The sequence below is a fragment of the Triticum urartu genome, chromosome 5A (genome assembly GCF_056163025.1).
Source record: "Triticum urartu cultivar PI428250 chromosome 5A, HENAU_Tu73, whole genome shotgun sequence".
In the NCBI taxonomy this organism is placed as follows: domain Eukaryota; kingdom Viridiplantae; phylum Streptophyta; class Magnoliopsida; order Poales; family Poaceae; genus Triticum; species Triticum urartu.
The window spans coordinates 559408340-559424830 of record NC_141877.1 but is presented as its reverse complement, the minus strand read 5'-3'; positions in this window follow the sequence as shown (position 1 = coordinate 559424830).

Below are 16491 nucleotides of genomic sequence, written 5' to 3'. Positions count from 1 at the left end.
TCATCATATTGCTTGAGTTAATCCCGCTACATCATGTCATCTTACTTAATGCGTTACTCTGTTCTTATGAACTTAATACTCTAGATGTAGGCAGGAGTCGGTCGATGTGTGGAGTAATAGTAGTAGATGCAGAATTGTTTTGGTCTACTTGACATGGACTTGATGCCTATATTCATGATCATTGCCTGAGATATTGTCATAACTTTGCGATTTTCTATCAATTGCTCGGCAGTAATTCGTTCACCCACCGTAATAATTTCTATCTTGAGAGAAGCCTCTAGTGAAACCTATGGCCCCCGGGTTTATTTTCCATCATACAAGTTTCCGATCTACAATTCTAGTTTCCTATTTACTTTTCTTTGCAATCTTTACTTTCCATTCCATAGACCAAAATACCAAAAATATTACTTTACCGTTTATCCATCTCTAGCAGATCTCACTTTGCGAATAACCGTGAAGAGATTGACAACCCCTTTGTCGTGTTGGTTCCAAGTTGGTGTTTGTTGTGCAGGTATTCGGTGGCTTGTTGCATTGTCTCCTACTGGATTGATACATTGGTTCTCAAAACTGAGGGAAATACTTATGCTACTTTGCTGCATCACCCTTTCCTCTTCAAGAGAAAAACCAACGCAAGCTGAAGAGGTAGCAAGAAGGATTTTTGGCGCCGTTGCTGGGGAGATCTACGCCAAGCCAAGACATACCAAGTACCCATCATAAACTCTCATCCCTCGCATTACATTGTTTGCCATTCGCCCCTTGTTTTCCTCTCCCCCACTTCTAAAACAATTTTTGAAAAGGTTCGCCTTTTCTTTGCCCCTCTTCCGTTCATCTTTTTCGTTTTCTTTTTATCTGCACGTGAGTAGGATTGCTTGCTTTGTCGCAATGACTCCTCCAAAAAACATCGACCCTCAGCTTAGGAGGATAGATGAAATTGAGAATAATGTCAGAAGCTTCATGTCTTTGCAATTTGAGCATAACAATTTCTTTAGATATGAGCTCAAGGAGCATAAAAGCTTTATGGGATACATGAATAAAGAACTTGATGATATTTCTAAAGAATTTTATGGTTTGAGATCTCAGTTTGCGCATCTTGAAAATTTAGTAGGTCAAATTTCTGATAAACAAGCTACTTTAGTAAACAAAATGGCCACCAAACCAGAGGCTAAAGATGAAGATATTAAAGTAATTGATGTGACTCCTATTGAATCTTTGTTTTCCAATGTTAATCTTGATAAAGATGGGACTGGAGATGAGTCAACTTTTGTTAAAAGGTATCCCAATGATTCGGAGTTTTTAGATCTTGATGCAAAAATTGATAGAAGTGGGATTGGAGAGGTCAAAACTTGGTAGCAATGAACCCACTCTTTTGGTTCTCAAGGAATTTAATTATGATAATTTCTCTTTAATTGATCGTATTTGCTTGTTGCAATCCATGTTGAATTCTCCTCATGCTTATAATCAAAACAAAGCTTTTACTAAACATATCGATGATGCTATGATGCAATCTTTTGAAGAAAAGCTTCAATTGGAAGTTTCTATCCCTAGAAAAATTTATGATGAGTGGGAACCTACTATTAAAATCAAGATTAAAGATTATGAATGTTATGCTTTGTGTGATTTGGGAGCTAGTGTTTCCACGATTCCGAGAACTTTATGTGATGTGTTAGGTTTCCGTGAATTTGATGATTGTTCCTTAAATTTGCATCTTGTGGATTCCACTATTAAGAAACCTATGGGAAGGATTAATAATGTTCTTATTGTTCCAAATAGGAATTATATGCCATAGATTTCATTGTTCTTGATATATATTGCAAACCTACGTGTCCTACTATTCTTGGTAGACCTTTCCTTAGGACAATTGGTGCAATTATTGATATGAAAGAAGGAAACATTAGATTTCAATTTCCGTTAAGGAAAGGCATGGGACACTTCCCTATAAATAAAATTAAATTTCCTTATGAATCTATTATGAGAGCCACTTATGGATTGCAAGCCAAAGATGATAATACTTAGGTATATTCGTGTTTTTATGCCTAGCTAGGTCCATTAAACAATAGCGCTTGTTGGGAGGCAACCCAATTTTATTTTTGTTCCTGCTTTTTAGGTCCTGTTTAGCAATAAATATTTCATCTAGCCTCTGGTTAGATGTGGTTTTGTGTTTTAGTTAGTGTTTGTGCCAAGTAAGACCTTTGGGATAGCTTACGGTGATAGTTGATTTGATCCTGCTAAAAAACAGAAAGTTTTGCGCCAGGAGATTAGTTTTCATTTTTAACAGACACGTGATAAAATACTACTTTTTCCAGAGGATTGACAAACAAATTGTATAGAACTTCCTAATTTCTCAAGATTTTTGGAGTTACATAAGTATTGAAAATCTCTAGATTGCTACAGACTGTTCTATTTTTGACATATTCAGTTTTTCGCGTGTTGTTTGCTTATTTTGATGCATCTATGTCTAGTATCTGGGGGTATGAACCATGGAAAAGTTGGAATACATTAGATATTACACCAATATAAATAAAGAATGAGTTCACAACAGTACCAAAAGTGTTGATTTACTTTCTTATAATAACGGAGCTTACGAGATTTTCTATTGAAGTTTTGTGTTGTGAAGTTTTCAAGTTTTGGGTAAGGATTTGATGGACTACGGAATAAGGAGTGGCAAGAGCCTAAGCTTGGGGATGCCCAAGGCAACCCAAGGTAATATTCAAGGATGTCAAAAAGCCTAAGCTTGGGGATGTCCCGGGAAGGCATCCCCTCTTTCGTCTTCTTCTATCGGAAATTTTACTTGAGGCTATATTTTTATTCACCACATGATATGTGTTTTGCTTGGAGTGTCTTGTATGATTTGAGTCTTTGCTTTTTAGTTGCCACATTCATCCTTGCTGTACACACCTTTTGGGAGAGACACGCATGAATCGTGATTTATTAGAATGCTCTATATGTGCTTCACTTATATCTTTTGAGCTAGGCAAAATTGCTCTAGTACTTCACTTATATCTTTTTAGAGCATGGTGGTGGTTTTATTTTATAAAAAGTGATGGATTCTCATACTTCACTTATATTATTTTGAGAGTATTTAGAACAACATGGTAATTTGCTTTGGTTATACAATTAGTCCTAATATGATAGGCATCCAAGAAAACTATAATAAAAACTTTCATATATAGTGCATTGAATACTATGAGAAGTTTGATTCCTTATGATTGTTTTGAGATATGAAGATGGTGATATTAGAGCCATACTAGTAAGTAGTTGTGAATTTGAGAAATAGTTGTGTTAAGATTTGTGAGTCCCATAGCATGCACATATGGTGAACCATTATGTAACAAAGTCGGAGCATGATTTAATTATTGATTGTCTTCCTTATGAGTGGCGGTCAGGAACGAGCAATGGTCTTTTCCTACCAATCTATCCCCCTAGGAGCATGCGCGTAGTACTTTGTTTCGATGACTAATAGATTTTTGCAATAAGTATGTGAGTTCTTTATGACTAATGTTGAGTCCATGGATTATACACACTCTCACATTTCCGCCATAGCTAGCCTCTCTAGTACCGTGCAACTTTTGCTGGTACCATAAACCCACCACATATCCTTCCTCAAAACAGACACCATACCTACCTATTATGTCATTTACATAGTCATTCCGAGATATATTGCCATGCAACTTTCCACCGTTCCATTTATTATGACATACATCATCATTGTCATATTGCTTTGCATGATCATGTAGTTGACATCGTATTTGTGGCAAAGCCATCATTCATCATTTTTTATACATGTCGCTCTTGATTCATTGCACATCCCGGTACACCGCCGGAGGCATTCACATAGAGTCATATTTGTGTTCTAGTGTCGAGTTGTAATTTTTGAGTTGTAAGGTAAATAAAAGTGTGATGATCTTCATTACTATAGCATTGTCCCAAGTGAGGAAAGGATGATGGGGACTATGATTCCCCCACAAGTCGGGATGAGACTCCAGACGAAAAATAAAAAAATATAAAAGAGGCCAAAAAATGAGAGAAGGCCCAAACAAAAAAAGGAAAAAAATGAGAGAAAAAGAGAGAAGGGACAATGTTACTATCCTTTTTCCTGCACTTGTGCTTCAAAGTAGAACCATAATCTTCATGATAGATAGTATCCTATGATATCACTTTCATATACTAGTGGGAATTTTTCATTATAGAACTTGGCTTTTATATTCCAACGATGGGCTTCCTCAAACGCCCTAGGTCTTCATGAGCAAGCAAGTTGGATGCACACCCACTTAGTTTTCTTTTTTGAGCTTTCATACACTTATAACTCTAGTGCATCTGTTGCATGTGTCAGGACCCCGATTCCAAGTCACATCGATCTAGCCGGTAACACCTCATATCACTTTGCGGCCTCACGCACGGTATTCCCACGGGTGTTGCCTTACCATGGCTCGATACTGTTTGCGCCTTTTGGCTCACGTATATGATAGTGTCGCTAGCATCCATATGACAGAGAACCCAGGCTGACATGGCTATCATGAACCCAAAGCGGCACTAACCTATGGGGACAGGCATACATGAATCATCCTCGAGCATGTCGGTCAGCAGCGTGTGAATTCGGGCTGTAGCACTGGGCTAATAGGACTTCGGTGAACCGGGCTGTAGCAGGCTAGGCAGGACTCCGGATGTCACCGCGTGACATTTCCGCAAAGGGACAGACATAGGAACAAAGTGAAACACATGCCGGCCAGTCAAGTGTCCTGAGCAGTAGTGCTGGGCTAGCAGGACTCCGGTGAACCGGGCTGTAGCGGACAACTATGGCTCAAGGAGGCACTAGACTACATTTCCCCATAAGAGAGGCTGCCAAGGATAAACAACTAGATTGTCGGATCCCACACATAGCAAGCATTTCAATCATAAACACAATATGCTCGATATGTGTAAATACAACATGGCATCACAACATAACTCTATGACTCCAGTATTTATTCATTAGGCTCTGAGGAGCGAGATATTACAAACATGGGTCTCATGACCCAACAATCATAGCATACAAATCAAAGCACATGCGGAAGCTTAACATGTCTGAGTACAGACATCTACAATGAAAAAGGCTAAGAGGGCACAAGATCGTAGCTGAGGTATCAAGCTAAACGTCGAAGTCCATGCGGAACTACTAGCGAGACTGAAGTCTCTCTACAAAACATAAATTAAGAAAACGTGAGTACAAAAGTACTCAGCAAGACTTACATCAGAACTAGCTACATATGCATCGGCATCAATAAAGGGGGTGGTGGAGTTTAACTACAGCAAGCCAGCTTTGACTCGGTGGCTATCTTAAACTACGACTGCAAGTAACTATTTTGAGGTGGCACACACGAGTCCACATATTCACCATATCAATACACCACCAGGATCCGCTCCCGTCTCCCTACGAGAATGCCATCCATAGCACTCACGCTTATCTTGCGCATTTTAGAGTATCTACTTTCACTTGTCTATGAACTGTATAGGAAACCAAGTAGTCCTTTACCGCGGACACGGCTACTCGAATAGATGATGTTAACCCTGCAGGGGTGTACTTCTTCATACACGCTCTCACCACTTACCATCGTTTACACGACATGTACTCGGCAACCTTCAAGCGGAAGCCCAACGAGGGTGTCGGCCACGGCCTACCTAAACACTCAAGTCTCTAGTCCAGGTTTATCGCCTATCCAGGTTCCATCCACAGGGACTCCGGCCAAGGTTTCCACATACAGCCCCGAACGATGTGTACAGGGTTCCGAGACACCAAACGAGCGCCCGTCATACCCAGCCACGGTGTATCTACCGCATCATAGCCCACCCCTGGGGTCAGCGCTACGCACGGCCGCCAACACATATCCTATAAACACGAGAAACTAGTTGCAACTCCTGGACAGAGGACTAGGGTGGTTAAGAAGCCGAGAGGGTCAATTAAGGATCCCAATGCATGGTAGTAGTTGGTTCTTAAATCACACATACAGATCTCAGTGCTTAAGGACGGTCCCAATGAAACAACCCACCATGTACTCCTACATGGCCTCTCATCGATACCTTTACCAAATCGTGTTCAACACACTTAGCTCACACACAGTAGGACATGTTCACAACTTTCTAATTCATCCCCGATGAATCAGACCTGACACAACTCTAAGCAATAGCAGGCATGACAAACAAGCATGAATGAGTAGGCACATCAGGGCTCAAACAACTCCTACTCATGCTAGTGGGTTTCATCTATTTACTGTGGCAATGACAGGTCATGCAGAGGAAAGGGGTTCAACTACCGCAGCATGTAACAGTTGAATCGTTGTTGTCCTAATGCAGTAAAAGAGAGCAAGAGCGAGAGAGTGGCATTGTATCGAAATGAACAAGGGGGTTTTGCTTGCCTGGCACTTCTGAAGATAATATAGTTCTTCATCGGTGTCTCGATCACGTCGTCGGAAGCACATCTATTGAGAGGGGACAAATACCGGCAACAGAGAAGGAGAGCACAATCAATGGAATGCACAATATGATGCATGATCATGACATGTCAATATGCTGTGTTTTGATCTAATGCAACTAGCAACATGTTAAATGGAGTTGGATTGAACCCTAGGTTCAAATTTGAACTCCACATGAGGCATTTCAAATACCATTGATTCAAATTGTCATATACAGTGGCCGTAAGTTGTTCAAACATGCATGAGAATGCCATAAACAGATTCTTCATATTTTTCTGATAATTTTTCATATATAAATTATTTCATTTGGAGTTACAGTTGAATTTCTATGATTTTTAGAAGTTTTGGCTATTTTCTGAGATTTCCTGAATTAGATTTAATCCAGAAAATCCTTTACTGCGTCAGCATGACGTCGGTGTGACTTCAGCGAGTCAACAGGGGCTGGTCCGGGTCAAACCTGACCAGTGGGGTCCACTGGTCAGTGATCTAGTGCATCCTAGGGTCAATGACAGGTGGGTACCACTGGGGATAAATTAGGGCATGGGGCCCATCTGTCAGCGGCTGTGGGGTTAAATTAGCAGCGTCATTAGCCACTAATGAAGGTGCCATGTCGGCGGCTAAACGCTGGTGCTAAGCACAACACGACGGCGACGCCCGTCTGGCCAACTCCGGCGACGGGAGCTCGCGTGGCAGCGCGCGTTGGAACGCCCGCAGCAGGGCGCATCCGATGGTGGCGGTGGCTCGACCTGGGGTGGTCTGTGGCGGCGACGGCGGCAAGTTGGGCGGCGGCCGGAGTTCGGGAGAACTCGAAGCCGTTGCTACGGTGCGCGTGGAGGCTCGGGGTTAACTCCTACAAACCCTACGAGGTGCGGGGAGGTCAGAGGACAGGACGGCGAGCTCAGGCGGTGGCACATGCGGGTGTGCTCGGTGCGGTTGCTATGGCGCGCGGCAGCGAGAATGGAGAGGGGGAGGAGAGGCAGAAGCTCACAGCGGTCACGGCGAAGCAGACGATGAGGCACTAGTAGAAAACAGGGCTATGGTCCAGGCCGGCTCAGCCCATTAGTCCCGGTTCAGTGTAGAACCGGGACTAATGTGGGCATTGGTCCCGGTTCGTGAGCCCAGGGGGCCGGCCGTACCACGTGGGCCATTGGTCCCGGTTCGTGTGGACCTTTTGGTCCCGGTTGGTGGGACGAACCGGGACCAATGGGCCTCGCTCCTGGCCCACCACCATTGGTCCCGGTTGGTGGCCTGAACCGGGACCAAAGGCTCCCCTTTAGTCCCGGTTCTTGCCACAAACCGGGACCGATGAGATGCCTATATATACCCTCGCCCGCGAGCAGAGCACTCCAGTGCTCTGTTTTTCTCTGGCCGGCGAGGGGAGGGGTTTGTGGTGCTCTAGCTCACCTCCTATGCACATGAGGTGTTCGATGGAATGCCTGAGCCACACTACTTAAACTTTCTCCTCTCGAAGCTCGACCTCCAAGCTCCATTTTCCTCGAGATTTGTCTAGATTTAGCGGTCCGTCACGCCCCGTCCCCGTCTTCACCGCCGTCGATCACCCGCGCTGATCTCATCACCGACACCACCGTGGTGAGCCTCTTGTTCTTATCTTCTTTCTAAAAGGAAAAATATTCTTACTTGTCTGTTTAGATAGATACTTGTATCATTTTCTTACATTTATTATTGCATCTTATATAGTGCGATGGTTTTGGTATCCGCCCCCGTCGGCCCTCGTCCTGTCTATGATTCGGATTTGGTATGTATATTATCTTCATAACTATTGGTTCATTTATTGTTTATGAAAATGATGCCGACCAACGTGACATAGATTTTATTTATCTAGGATGTATGTGAATCGGAAATGCCAACCGACCCTATTGTCGAGAGGTTAAATTTAGGTGAAGAAGAAAACAATTTGTTGAAGGAAAAAATAAAAAAAATTGAGGAGGAGAAGATGATATTGGAGTTGCATGTTGCGGATGTCGTCGATGATCACAAGATCAAGATGCATGCAATGCGCTTGAAGATTAGAAAGATTAGAAAATATGCCATTCATACTGAGGCTTGGTATCATTATGTCGTTGGATCAATTGTTACCTTGGTTGCGATTATGATCGCATTTGTTTTCGCATTGAAATGTTTTACATAGTTTCAATGTATGGTTTAATTAATTAGATGCTTTGGAGAGCTATATGTTGTTAGATGAGAACTATGTATGCACTTTGGTTTTAATGTGATGATGAACTTCTATTAATTTGGACACTTAATTATATATAATGCACGCAGATGAACCGGCAATGGATGTACGGTGACAGACACACCCGCGAGTACATTAAGGGCGTGCATGAGTTTCTCGATGCGGCTGAGGCAAACAAGCAGAATGGTTTTATGTGTTGTCCATGCACTGAATGTGGGAATACGAGGTCTTACTCTAACCGGAAAATCCTTCACTCCCACCTGCTTTACAAGGGTTTCATGCCACACTATAATGTTTGGACGAGGCACGGAGAAATAGGGGTTATGATGGAAGACGGCGAAGAAGAAGAGTACGATGACAACTATGTTCCCCCTGAATACGGTGATGCTGCAATGGGGGGAGCTGGTGAAGATCAAGAGGAACCAGACGATGTGCCCAATGATGCTGCCATGGGTGAAGCTGCTGAAGATAAAGAGGAACCAGACGATGTGCCCGATGATGATGATCTCCGCCGGGTCATTGTCGATGCAAGGACGCAATGCATTAGTCAAAAGGAGAAGCTGAAATTCGATCGCATGTTAGAGGATCACAAAAAAGGGTTATACCCCAATTGCGAAGATGGCAACACAAAGCTCGGTACCGTACTGGAATTGCTGCAGTGGAAGGCAGAGAATGCTGTGGCTGACAAAGGATTTGAGAAGCTACTGAAAATATTGGAGAAGAAGCTTCCAAACGATAACGAATTGCCCGACAGTACATACGCAGCAAAGAAGGTCGTATGCCCTCTAGGATTGGAGGTGGAGAAGATACATGCATGCCCTAATGACTGCATCCTCTATCGCGGTGCCTACAAGGATCTGAACGAATGCCCGGTATGCGGTGCGTTGCGGTATAAGATCAGACGAGATGACCCTGGTGATGTTGACGGCGAGCCCCTCAGGAAGAGGGTTCCTGCGAAGGTGATGTGGTATGCTCCTATAATACCACGGTTGAAACGTCTGTTCAGAAACGAAGAGCATGCCAAGTTGATGCGATGGCACAGTGAGAACCGAAAGAAAGATGGGAAGTTGAGAGCACCCGCTGACGGGTCGCAGTGGAGAAAAATCGAGAGAAAGTACTGGGATGAGTTTGCAAAGGACCCAAGGAATGTATGGTTTGCTTTAAGCGCGGATGGCATTAATCCTTTCGGGGAGCAGAGCAGCAATCACAGCACCTGGCCCGTGACTCTATGTATGTATAACCTTCCTCCTTGGATGTGCATGAAGCGGAAGTTCATTATGATGCCAGTTCTCATCCAAGGCCCTAAGCAACCCGGCAACGAAATTGATGTGTACCTAAGGCCATTAGTTGAAGAACTTTTACAGCTGTGGAATGGAAACGGTGTACGTACGTGGGATGAGCACAGACAGGAGGAATTTAACCTTAAGGCGTTGCTGTTCGTGACCATCAACGATTGGCCCGCTCTCAGTAACCTTTCAGGACAGACAAACAAAGGATACCACGCATGCACGCACTGTTTAGATGACACTGAAAGTATATACCTGGACAAATGCAGGAAAAATGTGTACCTGGGCTATCGTCGATTTCTTCCGACCAACCATCAATGTCGAAAGAAAGGCAAGCATTTCAAAGGCGAGGCAGATCACCGGAAGAAGCCCGCCATGCGCACCGGTGATCACGTGCTTGCTATGGTCAATGATTTACACTACGTAATCTTTGGAAAGGGTCCCAGTGGACTAGCTGTTCCGAATGACGCTGAGGGACACGCACCCATGTGGAAGAAGAAATCTATATTTTGGGACCTACCCTACTGGAAAGACCTAGAGGTCCGCTCCTCAATCGACGTGATGCACGTGACGAAGAACCTTTGCGTGAACCTGCTAGGCTTCTTGGGCGTGTATGGGAAGACAAAAGATACACCTGAGGCACGAGAGGACCTGCAACGTTTGCACGAAAGAGACGGCATGCCTCCGAAGCAGTATAAAGGTCCTGCCAGCTACGCTCTTACGAAAGAAGAGAAAGAAATCTTCTTTGAATGCCTGCTCAGTATGAAGGTCACGACTGGCTTCTCGTCGAATATAAAGGGAATAATAAATATGCCAGAGAAAAAGTTTCAGAACCTAAAGTCTCATGACTGCCACGTGATTATGACGCAACTGCTTCCGGTTGCATTGAGGGGGCTTCTACCGGAAAACGTCCGATTAGCCATTGTGAAGCTATGTGCATTCCTCAATGCAATCTCTCAGAAGGTGATCGATCCAGAAATCGTACCAAGGCTAAGGAGTGATGTGGCGCAATGTCTTGTCAGTTCCGAGCTGGTGTTCCCACCATCCTTCTTAAATATCATGACGCACGTCCTAGTTCATCTAGTCGACGAGATTGTCATCCTAGGGCCCGTATTTCTACACAATATGTTCCCCTTTGAGAGGTTCATGGGAGTCCTAAGGAAATATGTCCGTAACCGCGCTAGGCCAAAAGGAAGCATCTCCATGGGCCATCAAACAGAGGATGTTATCGGGTTTTGTGTTGACTTCATTCCTAGCCTTAACAAGATAGGTCTCCCTAAATCGCGGTATGAGGGGACACTGACTGGAAAAGGCACTCTTGGAAGAGACTCAATAATATGCAGGGACGGATATTCTTGGTCTCAAGCACACTACACAGTTCTACAGAACTCTACCTTGGTGACCCCGTATGTCGATGAACACAAGAACAGTCTGCGCTCCAAACACCCGGAGCAGTGCGACGACTGGATTACATGTGAACACATCACGACTTTCAGCAGTTGGTTGGAAACACGTCTCAGAGGTGACAACACTGTTTGTGATGAGTTGTACTTGTTGTCCAGGGGACCATCTTTGACTGTATTGACTTACAAAGGATACGAGATAAATGGGAATACATTTTACACGATCGCCCAAGATCAAAAGAGCACCAACCAAAACAGCGGTGTCCGCTTTGATGTAGCAACCGAGAGCGGAAAGGACACATATTATGGTTACATAGTGGACATATGGGAACTTGACTACGGACCTGATTTTAAGGTCCCTTTGTTTAAGTGCAAATGGGTCAATCTGTTAGGCGGCGGGGTACAGGTAGACCCACAGTACGGAATGACAACAGTGGATCTGAAAAATCTTGGGTACACTGACGAACCGTTCGTCCTAGCCAATGATGTGGCACAGGTTATCTATGTGAAGGACATGTCTACCAAACCGAGAAAAAGAAAAGATAAGGAAGCGAATACATCATACGATGAGCCAAAGCGCCACATAGTTCTTTCAGGAAAAAAGGACATCCTGGGAGTGGACGGCAAGACAGACATGTCTGAAGATTATGAAAAGTTTCATGAAATTCCTCCCTTCAATGTCAAGGCTGATCCAAGCATCCTGATAAACAATGAAGATTATCCATGGTTACGGCGCAATAAGCAAATGACACAAGCAAAGAAAAAGTGAAGACTTTCTCCCGCAATAAGCAAATGCTATGTGGGTGAAATTATGATACCATCCCAACTTTCAACTTTTTCAGAGTTCATTTGAAATGCTTTCATGTCTTATGCTTTCATTTGAAATGCTTTCAGAGTGCATCAAGTTTTTGTCATAACCCTCTCTACTTTTTGGAACATGCTATGTGGGTGAAATGATGATACCATGCCAACTTTCAACCTTTTCAGAGTTCATTTTGAAATGCCTTCCAATTTCAGAGTCATTTAGCTGAAAGAATGAATTAATAGCAAACAGAATGAACTACAAAACTTTTATGAAAATAAAAACAATCAATTAAAATATTATGTTATGATCAACTAAATAAAACTATAATATTCTTCAATAGCAAAAAGAATATAATTTGTGTGACCTAAAATCAAACTATAAGTATTTAATTGTAAGTATAAATAAAAAATAAATAGCAAAGAAGAAAAAAATTCTAATTTTATAGTAAATTTATTCATAAACTAGTGATTCACACAAATTTTTAAAAATTCAAATTTAAACTATTTAAAATTTAAAACTAATGGCACTAACAGAAAGTTTATAATTTTTGTGACCTAAAAGCAAAAAGAAATCACTAAAAAACTGTAAGTATTTAGTTGTAAGTAGAAATAAAAAATAAATAGAAAAAAATTCTAATTTTATAGTAAAGTTATTCATAAACTAGTGATTCACACAAATTTTTAAAAATTCAAATTTAAACTATTTAAAATTTAAAACTAATGGCACTAACAGAAAGTTTATAATTTTGTGACCTAAAAGCAAAAAGAAATCACTAAAAAATTGAAATTATTTAGTTTTAAGTAGAAACAAAAAAATAAAAAACCAAAAAAATGTAGAAATAGAAAAGAAAAAACCAAAAAAAATGCCACCTACTGGGCCTCCACGGCCTGAATACGACTAGAAACCCTACATGGGCCAGGATTCAGGCCCGCTGAGGCCCAATAGGCCCACAGGCAGTAGCAGTTTAGGCCCGAAAGCCTGCATTTGAGAGGAGCTCGAAAGGGGAGGCAGAGCAGCGCTTATAAACCAGTATCGGCGCCCTTCAGCTAGCGATGTGGGACTAAACTTCTAGGCGCGGGGCGCGCAAGGGCATTGGTCCCGGTTGGTGGCACCAACCGGGACTAAAGGGGGCATTGGTCACGGTTGGTGGCACCAACCGTGACCAATGCCCCCCTTTAGTCCCGGTTGGTGGCACCAACCGGGACCAAAGGTCGCCGCTTCCCGCCCTTTGGCCTGCCGAAAATTGACCTTTGGTCTCGGTTCGTGGTACCAATCGGGACTAATGCCCACCTTTGGTCCCGGTTGCTGCCACGAACCGGGACTAAAGCCTGTTCTATATAAGGAAGCACTTAGCATTTTTTCATTCTCATCCTGCAGTTGCCCCGACGCCGCCCGCCCCCATCGTCGCCGTCGCCCGCGCCCATCGTCGCCGTCGCCCGCGCCGCGCGCCGCCCCGGCCCGCCCCCGTCGCCGTCGCCCTCGTCCCTGCGCCGCCCCGCACCGCCCTCGTCCCTGCCCCGACGCCGCCCGCCCCCATCGTCGCCGTCGCCCGCACCGCGTGCCGCCCCGGCCCGCCCCGGCCCGCCCCCGTCGCCGTCGCCCACGTCGCCCGCGCCGCGTGCCGCCCCGACGCCGCCCGCCCCCATCGTCGCCGTCGCCCGCGCCGCGCGCCGCCCCGCCGTCGCCGTCGCCGTCGCCCGCCCGCCCCCATCGTCGCCGTCGCCGTCGCCCGCCCGCCCCCATCATTGCCGTGGCCGTCGCCCGCGTCGCCGTCGTCCTCTGGTCCGGCCGCGGCGCCCTAGCTAGCATATTTTTTTTGTTATATGCTTTTTTTTCTGTTATATGCTTTTTTTCTGTTATATGCTTTTTTTTCATGTATATATGCAAAAAATAGTAAATATGAAAGAATATAGGATTTTTTTCATATGATTTTTTTCATAGATTTTTTTCTGTTCATATGCAAAAAATAGTAAATATGAAGGAGAAGAAAGAATATAGGATTTTTTCTGTTCATAGATTTTTTTGGTGATATTAATTATTGTAAATATGAAAATGTTTGTATATTCATATGAACAAATGAATTAGAAGAGGGAGAAGAAGAGGGGGTCGAGAGGGGGTCTAGGGTCGCCGAGGGGGGAGAGGAAGACGGGGAGAAATAAATAAGAAGAAGAAAAAAGAAGAAAAAGAAGAGGAGAAGAAGAAATATTCTATTTTCTCTTTTCTCCTCTATTCCTTTCTTCTTCTCCTATTTTTCTTCTTCTTTTTTTCTTCGACACGTGGGGGGGGGGGGGTCGAGAACGCCGGACATTCATGAGAGAGGTGAGGAAGAAGGGGAAGAAGAAGAGAGGAAGAAGAGGAAGTCTTCTCCTCTATTCTTTCTTCTCTTCTTTTTTCTTCTTCTTCTTCCTCTTTATTTTATCGGGAACGAGGGTCGTCGAGAGGGTTGCCGAGCGGTAGAGGAGAAACCCTAAATAGAAAGTATCGTCGGTGTGAGATACATGTACCGTCGGTGTCGGACACTACATCCACATCCCACAAGTGGCGCGGGCTTCGACCCCCACGTCACTTGTGGGACGTGGATGTAGTGTCCGACACCGAAGGCCACATGTATCTCACACCCACGATACTTGCTAGCTATTTAGGGTTTCCTCTACCGAAAAGAAGAGGAGAAATAAATAAGAAGAAGAAAAAAGAAGAAAAAGAAGAGGAGAAGAAGAAAGGAATAGTGGAGAAGAAGAGAAAATAGAATATATTCTATTTTCTCTTTTCTCCACTATTCCTTTCTTCTTCTCCTCTTTTTTTTTCTTCTTTTCTTCTTCTTCTTATTATTCTTCTTCTTCTTATTAGCCGGAAGTAGAGAGAGGTTTCCTAGTGTCAAAGTATTGAAGAAATCCATGCCTTCATCATTAGCCGGAAGTAACCAGGGCATGTTGGTACGAAGTTCTGCAAAGTTATTCTGGAATGGAGTCCCGGATAGAATAATCCGCTTTTTGGTACGAATTCAGCAAAGTCCTTCCAAATAGCGATATTCGGAAGGCTCTTGCTGAACTTTGTACCAAAAAGCGAATTATCCTATCTGGGACTCCGTTCCAGAACAACTTTGAAGAGCTTCGTACCATCATGCACATGTTACTTTCGCCTAATGATGAAGACATGGTTTTGTTGAATCCTTTGACACTAGGCAACCTCCCGACCCCTCGGCGATCCTCTCAAACATGAGAGGAAGAAGAGGGTCGTCTAGGGGTCGAGGGTTCCAGGGTCGTCGAGGGTTCGAGGGGTCGAGGATCGCCGAGGGGTCGAGAGAGGTTTCCTAGTGTCAAAGTATTGAAGAAATCCATGCCTTCATCATTAGCCGAAAGTAACCAGGGCATGTTGGTACGAAGTTCTGCAAATTTGTTTTGGAATGGAGTCCCGGATAGAATAATCCGCCTTTTGGTACCAATTCAGCAAAGGCCTTCCAAATAGCGATATTCGAAAGGCTCTTGCTGAACTTTGTACCAAAAGGCGGATTATCCTATCTGGGAGTCCGTTCCAGAACAACTTTGAAGAGCTTCGTACCATCATGCACATGTTACTTTCGCCTAATGATGAAGACATGGTTTTGTTGAATCCTGAGACACTATGCAACCTCCCGACCCCTCGGCGATCCTATCGAACATGAGAGGAAGAAGAGGATAAAAAAAGAAGAGGAAGAAGAAAAAAAGAGGAGAAGAAAGAATAGAGGAGATCTTCTCCTCCATTCTTTCTTCTCCTCTTATTTTTCTTCTTCTTCCTCTTTTTTTTATCGGGAACGAGGGTCGTCGAGGGACATAGATGTAGTGTCGTCGTTGTCGATATATACCCCCTCCCGATAGCTTACTATGCTTAGGTAGCTAGTTCTACGTTTGGCACTAATATATCCATCTATCATGTTTGAATAATAATTGCCATGTTGTAAATATTTGTAGAAACTATGGACACCGCCCTAGACGAAGCAACAAAAGAAGCGTTGTTGAGGGACATAATCGCAGAAGGAAGTGATGCCATCTCGTTGTTTCTCAACGAAACCGATGGTCTGGAAGGACAGGGTGAACAAGCTGGCTACGGTGACCTAATGCCGGTGCAAGAAGAAGAACATGAGGACGGCTCCGGTGACCCAATGCCGGTGCAAGAAGGAGACCGTGATGACGGCTCCGGTGACCGAACCGAGTCCGGCCAGGTATATATATTAGTTAAGCCTATGCTGACTAGCTGATTGATGCATTCATTGTTTTGGTATGTACACATATTAATTAAGTCTTTGTTCTTTTTTCTAGCCCTCCGAATCGAGCACAACTTCGGTAAAGAGACGAGTCCCGAAGAAAAAGTTGAGCTC